The following is a 9,186-nucleotide window of genomic DNA, read 5'->3' as shown; positions in this document are numbered from 1 at the left end:
AATTGAAGGTCTAATGATGACCATGGCCTTGATTTTACCAGTAGGATTTAGACTATATGGGGAACAAAATTTCTTTTTGAATCAAATGGAAGTTTCCCAAATTGGGGCAGGCGAGGCTCACAGAATGGCATTCTCCATTGGCCTCAGGTGCGGTGTTATGAGCCTCAGGCAGGCGTGCCAGTAAAGTTACGGCCCATTAAACAATTATCGGGAAAACCCATCTGGTTCACTAATGCCCTTTAGGGAAGGAAATCTGCTGTCCTTACCTGGTCAGGCCTGCACGTGACTCTAGAGACACAGCAATGTGGCTGACTCTTAAACGCCCTGAGGGATGGGTAATAAATGCTGGCCCAGCCAGAGACACCCACATCAATGAGCAAATTAAAAGAGATCACTTTGGATCCTTAAGTCAATGTATCAGCAATTGCAATTTTTTTGGCAATTACATTTTTAAAATAATTGCATTTAAAGACAAGATGATCATTGGCTGAACCTCCAAAACAGAATAGATGGAATCAGCTGCTGTGAGGAACTGAAATAGAGTGTTACTCTACCGAGCTGGAGGGAGAATTAATCTGCCAGAGGAGAGACTCTTCCCGCTCAAAAAAGACAGTAGGACTAGGGGGCACAGCCTCAAGATAAAAGGGGGGCGGTTTAGAACGGAGTTGAGGAGGAACTTCTTCACTCAAAGGGTGGTGAATCTCTGGAATTCTCTGCCCGTTGAAGTGGTGGAGGCTGCCTCGCTAAATATTTTTAAGACGCGGGTTGATGGGTTTTTGATAAGAGAGGGGATTAAGGGTTATGGGGAGAAAGCGGGAAAGTGGAACTGAGCAGCGACAGATCAGCCATGATCTTGTTGAATGGCGGGGCAGGCTCGAGGGGCTAGATGGCCTACTCCTGCTCCTATTTCTTATGTTCTTATGTAAAGGACAAACTGTTTTAATCCTCCCCCAGTCCACCATCATATACTGTTAATGGGGTTAACACCTCAGTGCTACTGGGAAAATGACTTTACTCCAGTCAATTGAGGCAATATTTACATTCGGTTCTGCAAGGGAAATAGGCAGTGTTCACACACAGGACTGCCTTAATTGATAAAACATTCCTAAAGATTAGAAAAAGACTTGCAGTCACATAACGCTAGATCCTGTCTTTCAAGGACAGCATGGTGGCACAGTGGTTAGTACTGCTGCATCACAGCTCCAGGGACCTGGGTTCGATCCCCAACTTGGGTCACTGTCTGCGTGAAGTTGCACATTCGCCCCGTGTCTGTGTGGGTTTCCTCCAGGTGTTCGGGTTTCCTCCTACATTCCAAAAATGCACGTTTGGTGCATTTTGTCATGCTAAACTGTCCCTTAGTCTCCTGGGATGTGCAGGTTAGAGGCTTTATCGGTGTTAATATGTGGGGTTACGGGGCTAGGGCCTGGGTGGGATTGTTGTTGGTGCAGACTCGATGGGCCGAATGGACTGTAGGGTTTTAAAATTAAAATCCCGCAAACTTCCATTCGCAATGAATTGACTCAACAAAGTGCTAATACAGAAGCAGAATATTGCAGATGCTGGAATCTGAATTGGGAATGCTGGAAGTATCAGCAGATCAGGCAGCATCTGTGGAGAGAGAAACATTTGGGTTCTAAAAGATTAACTCCGTTTCTCTCTCCACGGATGCTGTCTGACCTGCTGAGTATTTCCAGCTTTCTCTGCCTTTACTATATTTTAAAAAATGTATTTGCTATTATTATGTGGAAAAGAACGCAGCAAGTTTGCAGATAACAAAAGTGCTGTGCATACTCAAACCTTTCCAAAATTACAAGTATAACTTTCCAAAAAAAAACCAGCAGCTTTCAAAACGACCGTCACCTGCCACCACTTTTACTTACCAAAATTCCAGAACCAATAACTCCTCCCAAATACCACACGGTTGATGATACGTTCTTCTTGGCATATCGTGTGTCACCATTTGGGAAAAAGAGCAATACGTTCACGCAGAAACCGAGAATAGCTAATGCAAGAAGTATTACACCGAGACATCTTGCAGTCGTCCCAGAGCATAGAAACATGGTTTCCGGTCAACCTTGGCTCCAGAACTTCCGCCTCACAGCCCGTGAGCCTTGCTGTGTTGAAAGACTTCTTCTCAACCTCTGGCGGCGAAGCGCGTGTGGGGATGGACAGTCATGATGCAAGCTCTAGCCGAAGAAGACTTCTTTGCACACCATGATAGCGACTGTGGTGACCTTTGTTAAGCATCAACTGAGGGAGGCTGGCCACAGTGAAGGCACTGAGCTCTTTATGACACCATAGAAACTTCTCCGACGTCATAGCAGCTCTTTGACATCATAAAGCAGCTTAACTGCCTCAAGTGTTTAAAGTAAGGATGCTAATATGATGAACGCCATTACTGATAACACTGTCTTCACCAAAGTATTTCGGCAAACCTCTTCTCAGTTAGTTACAATTGACGTGGTGATGCAAGTTGCCTCGGAACACCGCGCTGCTAAGTTTGCATGTGACATCACAATGAAAATTATGCATATACCTTCTGCTTTTCTTCGCTTCCCAAATAAGGTTTGTCAAAAACTTTTTTTTATTATATGTGTGTATATATATATGAGGACAGAGCTCCTATATTTGTAGAGTATACAGTGGATAATTTTGAGGCTACGCCCCAATGGGGATGAAATTCCTCTATCTGTGAAGGGGAGAGAATTGCGCGGCTTGGGGAAAATAGCAAGGAAGTTTAAGGTTTATTTACTAGTGCCACGAGTGGGCTCACATTAATGCTGCGTTGAAGTTATTGTGAAAATCCCCAAGTTGCCACACTCCAGCACCTATTCGAGTGCATTGAGGGAGAATTTAGCATGGCCAATGTACCTAACCAGCATGCCTTTCGGCCTGCGGGTGGAAACCGGAGCACCCGGAGGAAACCCACGCAGACACGGGGAGAGCTATTAGAACAAAAGCCAATTAGAAAGTGGTACTAATTGAGTAGCTCTCTCAAGGGGCTAGCACAGGCACAGTGGGCTGACTGGCCTCTTTCTGCAAGGTGTCAACCTGTGCCAGTCCAACAAGGATACCAACTTAATGGGTTAATCAATGCTTTTGTTAAAATAGCAAATAGAGGATCTTGATACAATCCGAGCATACAAAACATTCTACTACACAATGCAAGTGCTGCACTGTTTGAGATGCTGTCTTTAGCTTGAGATGCTAAACCATGGGCCGCATCTGCTATCTCAGGTAGACACAAGAGACTCCTTGGCACTATTTCTGAGAAGAACAGGGGAATTATGCACGGTGTCCTGGCCAATATTTATCCCTTAGCTAGTATCATTAAAATAGATTACCTAGTGATATTAACGCTGTTGTTTTGTGTGAGCCTGCATTGGGCAAATGGACTGTTACGTTTCCTGTAATGCAACAGTGACTGCACTTTAAAAGTACCTGATTGACTGTGAGGTATATTAATGTGATTGGTGACTATGAGTATTGGATCATCTTTCAGAGACAACAATAGAAGGAATGCAGAAGGAGACAAGGTGCTGCAGGGGATCCAATTGTATCCCTGCACTTCTTATGAGCAAGATCTAATGGAACAATGGATAAATGGATGATTTGAAACTGTGAGTTTTACCAAAGTTCCCAAAGCACTGAGCGAAGATCTAAGAGCTGGACAGAAGCAAGAGGCATGGGATTTCTTTGCCGTCCACAGAGCCATGGGTAAGATTTGTGTTCAAAACGGGTAAATGTTAACAATGAGAATATTAACCTGGGACACAAAATGAACACCAGTGGGATTTAAATACAAGTATAAAGTGAGATGCTGGGGACTCATTGAACAGCCTACACCTTAACAAGTTGTGAGGAGAATCATAGAATGATACAGCACAGAAGTAGGCCATTTGGTCCATTGCATTGGTGCCAGCAATTTGAAAAGCGATCCAATTAGTCCCACTCCCCTGTGCACTTTCCCCCTAGCCCTGTAAATTTTTTACAAGCCTTTGTAGTTGATTCCTTTGGTTGAGGGCAAATAGGCATTTGTCCAATGTAGGTGGCCACCTGGGATAGGCATGGACAGTGTAAATGGTGGGGCCCACCCTTACAATAAAATAACAACACCCACAAAAAGGATAGAGTTGGATGTTGTGTAGAAGTGAGGCTGTCGTTCAGGCTGAGAAACTGCAAAATTGGGGTGTTACACTGTCACCACTGGTGGGAGGGCGTAATTACAACGTGACATGTTTACATAGGCAGTTTCGCTTATAAACGTGAGATTGGAACTCCTTGTGGAAACAAGTGAAAACAAAACAACAAAAAGCAAAACTTGGAGACAGGGGTATGGACATTAACATTAAAAAAAAGTGACAGAAATGTGTACAGGAACTCATAACAACTTCAAATTTTTAGAGCAGTCTCCCCCTCAAAATTGCAAGAAACCTCAGGAACTTGCTACTGTGGGAGAATCCAATTCACAGAGCACTCTTCTTATGTGAGTATATCTTCTGACTTTGATTTGATTTATTGTTGTCACATGTATTAATACACAATGAAAAATATTGTTTCTTGTGCACTATACCGATGAAGCATACTGTTCATAGAGAAGGAAACAAGAGAGTGCAGAATATAGTGTTACAGTCATAGCTAGGGTGTAGAGAAAGATCAACTTAATATGATGTAAGTCCATTCAAAAATCTGATAGCAGCAGGGAAGAAGCTGTTCTTGAATCGGTTGGTATGTGACCTCAGACTTTTGTATATTTTTCCCGACGGAAGAAGGTGGAAGACGGTATGTCCGGGATGCTTGGTTTCTTAATTATGCTGGCTGCTTTATCGAGGCAGCAGAAAGTATAGACAGAGTCAATGGATGGGAAGCTGCTTTGTGTGATGGATTGGGCTACATTCACAATCTTTTGTAGTTTCTTGCCTTGGGCAGAGCAGGAGCTATACCAAGCTGTGATACAACCAGAAAGAGTGCTTTTTGCAATGCATCAGCAAATTTGGTGAGAGTTGCAGCTGGCATGCCATATTTCCTTAGTCTTCTGAGAAAGTAGAGGCGTTGGTGGGCTTTCTTAACTATAGTGTTGGCATGGGGGGACCAGGACAGGTTGTTGGTGATCTGGACACCTAAAAACTTGAAGCTTTCGACCATTTCTATTTGTCCCTGTTGATGTAAACAGGGGCATGTTCTCCTTTACACTTTCTGAAGTGAACTGGAGAACAAATGGAAAAGGCAGAAAAAATATACATTAACTGATTATTCACATCATTTGCAGTGTGTGGGATCTTGCTGTGCATAAAGTGTATCACGTTTACCTATATAACAAAAGTAATTATATTCTAAGTACCCCATTGTATGCAAAGGAGTTGACAGATGTCAGACAGTGGTAGTAGGTGTATACAACTGTAAGTTCTTGTCTTGATCATGCAGGGTATGTTATTCCTCCACATTGTGCCAGTCCTCCAGTGTGCAACAGTCAAGAAATAAGGGGGCAGAGGCTGAGTTCACTGGGGCTCTGTCCTGTAAGGGAAGTTCCCTGGCAGCTTGAAACAAGGACTATGCTTTTGGCCTATGCAGGTTTTGCAGTTGAAGCAGAAGGGGAAAGTGCACACTGGTGCGACGATAATCTCTCCCTCAATATCAACAAAACAAAGGAGATAGTCCAAAGCATAGTGGAGGGCTTGCCCTTGTCCACATCAATAGGGACAAAATAGAAATGGTTGAGAGCTTCAAGTTTCTAGGTGCCCAGGTCAACAACATCCTGTCCTGGTTCCTCCACACTGATGCTTATAGGTACGAAAGCCCACCTAATCGACTTTCTCAGGAGGCTAAGGAAATTTGGCATGTCAACTATGACTTACCGACTTTTACAGATGCACCATAGAAAGCATTCTTTCTATCTGTATCACAGCTTGGTTATGGCTCCTGCCCTGTCCAAGACTGCAAGAAACAAAGGGCTGTGAATGAAGTCCAGTCCATCATGCAAACCAGCCTTCCACCCATTGCTGCGGCTGTATAGGGCATTGGTGAGGCCGCAGCTGGAGTACTGTGTGCAGTTTTGGTCGCCGCACTTACGCAAGGATATTTTGGCCTTGGAGGGAGTGCAGAGGAGGTTTACTAGGCTGATACCAGAGTTGAGGGGGTTGAGCTATGAGGAGAGGCTGAATAAATTAGGCTTGTACTCATTAGAGTTTAGAAGAATGAGGGGAGATCTCATTGAGACGTATAAGATGATGAATGGGATGGATAGGATAGAGGTGGAGAGACTCTTCCTGCTCAGAAAGGACAGTAGGACTAGGGGGCACAGCCTCAAGATAAAGGGGGGGGCGGTTTAGAACGGAGTTGAGGAGGAACTTCTTCACTCAAAGGGTGGTGAATCTCTGGAATTCTCTGCCCGTTGATGTGGTGGAGGCTGCCTCGCTAAATATTTTTAAGACGCGGGTTGATGGGATTTTGATAAGCGAGGGGATTAAGGGTTATGGGGAGAGGGCGGGAATGTGGAACTGAGACACGACAGATCAGCCATGATCTTATTGAATGGTGGGGCAGGCTCGAAGGGCTGGATGGCCTACTCCTGCTCCTATTTCTTATGTTCTTATGTTCCCACTGCCTTGGAAAAGTAGCCAGCAGAATCAAAAACTCTACGCACCCCGGACATTCTCTCTTCCACTTCCTTCCATCAGGAAAAAGAGACAAAAGTGTGAGAACACATACCAACCGACTGGAGCAACCAGTGGAAACCCACACAGACATGGGGAGAATGTGCAAACTCCACACAGACAGTGACCCAAGCTGAGAATCAAACCCGGGTCCCTGGCACTGTGAGGCAGAAGTGCTAACCACTGTGCCACTGTGCCACTGTGCATCAGGGTAAGTATGCAATGTTACGGGGATAGGGCCTGAGTGGGATTGTTGTCAGCACAGGCTCGATGGGCCAAATAACCTCCTTCTGTACTATAAGGATTCCATGGCTCTTATGATTTCAGACTCCATGGAGTTGCACGGTGGCATTGTGGTTAGCACTGCTATCTCACAGCACCAGGTACCCCAGTTCAATTCCCGGCTTGTGTGACAGTCTTGGGTGTGGAGTTTGCACATTCTGCCCGTGTCTGTGTGGGTTCCCTCCTGGTGCTCCGGTTTCCTCCCACAGTCCAAAGATGTGCGGGTTGGGTTGATTGGCCATGATAAATTGTGCCTTAGTGTCTGGGGGACTAGCTTGGTAAATGCATGGGGTCATGGCGATAGGGCATGGGTGGATTTGTGGTCGATGCAGACTCGATGGGCTGAATGCCCTCCTTCTGCATTGTAGGATTCTAACCTCCAACATCTGCAATATTTTGCTGTTGTTTCAAAGAAGATTGATTGGCTGGAAAATGCTCTGGGAAGTGCAATGTGTGAGCTGTTTCTTGCTTACTGATTTTTTTCACTCACTGAGCTCCAAGACCATTTGACCATTTGTATTAACTGGATTGTTTGGTATGAGTGCCTGGTGTTTTAGGGTAGACATTTTGTTCATACAAAGATCCATCTTCCTTTGGGGTTTATTTTAAAATAAAGATCAGGGAAATCTTTAGGGACCTTCCAAGTTCCACATGGATTTACCAACCATGTTGGGATTTCAGGAACCTTCATCATTGGACTTCCCACTGCCAATCGCTCCACTGCACCCTCTCCATCCCAGTGTGGCCACCTGACAAAGTCACCAAACTCCTCTTATCTGTTTCAATGGTGCTTGACTATTGGTCAGACTGACTTTTCCTCCATCGCTGCTTTTTTTTATATAACTAACAAAAATGTTCAAAGAGTGGGGAAAAAAAGTAGTAAGCAAAAAACAAATTGCACCTAGAGTTTATTTATTAGTCACAAGTAAGGCTTACATTAACACTGTAATGAAGTTACCGTGAAATTTCCCCCAGTCGCCACACTCTGGCACCTGTTTGGGTACACAGAGGGAGAATTTAGCACGGCCAATGCACTTAACTAGCACGTCTTTCAGAGGAAACTGGAGCACCTGGAGGAAACCCATGCGGACACAGGGAGAACGTGCAAACTTCACACAGACAGTGACCCCATCCGGGAATAGAACCCGGGTCCCTGGTGTTGTGGGGCATCAGTGCTAATCACTGTGCCACCGTGCCACCCTTTCACAATCTCCCTGCAGTATTTTACAGCAAATCAACATTTTTTTGAAACAGAAACAGAAATACAGCAGATGTTGGAAGTCTGAAATTATAGACTCATGGAATCCCTAAAGCGTAGAAGGAGGCTATTCGGCCCATCGAGTCTGTACCTGTATAGTGTCTTCCCATCCCCCACCCCCATCCCTTTTGCAGCAGGGGAGTGGGAGACTGAAGGCGGATCTGTTTTATTTAGAATTATAACCTCACAAATGTTTCATTCATCCTCCTTATCTCCGGAGGAGGTTCCACACTTAACCAAAACAGCAGTTCCCCAGAACGCAATGACCTAGCTCCATGCTATGACTCGTGAATAAGAAAAATAAGAGGCGCACTTCATTCTGAAGCTGCTTTCTAATGACCTGGAACAGTTTCACTAAGATTACTTCCTGAACTGACGGCAATGATCTTGTACTTTAAACCAGGGTGCTTTTAGATCCTTTAACACACCGGCAGTTTGCTGCTGAATGTGATGATTATTGTTTCAGAGAAACGTGAGTACAACATTTACAAAGTATAAACCTGTCTTGATCTTTTTAAACCTTCTAATTAAGAAAAAACACTTTATCGGGTATTTGAAGGCTAACGATTGTGGGTCAGTCATTTTGCTATTCGCTCTTGCAGTAGAATAGTGATGCCTCGATTAATGTTTCATGTAATTATTTTGTTTTGTGAATTTTCCATTTGGGATTGAACCGAATTTCTACTTTGCACCCCGTTTCCAGACCGTTCCTGTTCCCTTCGCAAAGCAACCCTCATTTCAGAATGTTAAAGGGAGTGTTTCACTGTCTGCCACAGTGAGAAAGTTCTGTTCAGCAACAGCAGTCATTGATGTGGACGTGCCGGCGTTGGACTGGGGTAAACACAGTAAAAAGTCTGACAACACCAGGTTTAAGTCCAACCGATTTATTTGATAGTAAACTCACCAGCCTTCCGCCCATTGTACTATCAAATAAACCGGTTGGACTTAAACCTGGTGTTGTCAGACTTTTTACTGCAGCAACAGCAGGACAGC

General features: G+C 44.5%; 1 protein-coding gene across 1 annotated transcript in view; it reads left to right on the top strand.

Moving 5' to 3' along the window:
* Window positions 1–8,547: 8,547 nt before the first annotated feature.
* The window catches only part of LOC145341116 (glutathione hydrolase-like YwrD proenzyme), a 38,787-nt gene continuing 38,148 nt past the window's right edge, over window positions 8,548–9,186 (top strand). Inside the window, exon 1 of the mRNA XM_080185981.1 lies at window positions 8,548–8,665. The gene's annotated coding sequence lies outside the window, so the exon portion shown is untranslated. The remainder of the gene's footprint in view (window positions 8,666–9,186) is intronic.

This window comes from Carcharhinus amblyrhynchos, chromosome 3 (genome assembly GCF_965287045.1).
Source record: "Carcharhinus amblyrhynchos chromosome 3, sCarAmb.v2.hapA, whole genome shotgun sequence".
In the NCBI taxonomy this organism is placed as follows: domain Eukaryota; kingdom Metazoa; phylum Chordata; class Chondrichthyes; order Carcharhiniformes; family Carcharhinidae; genus Carcharhinus; species Carcharhinus amblyrhynchos.
The sequence above is the reverse complement of the archived record's forward strand: the minus strand, read 5'-3'. Positions and strand labels throughout refer to the sequence as shown.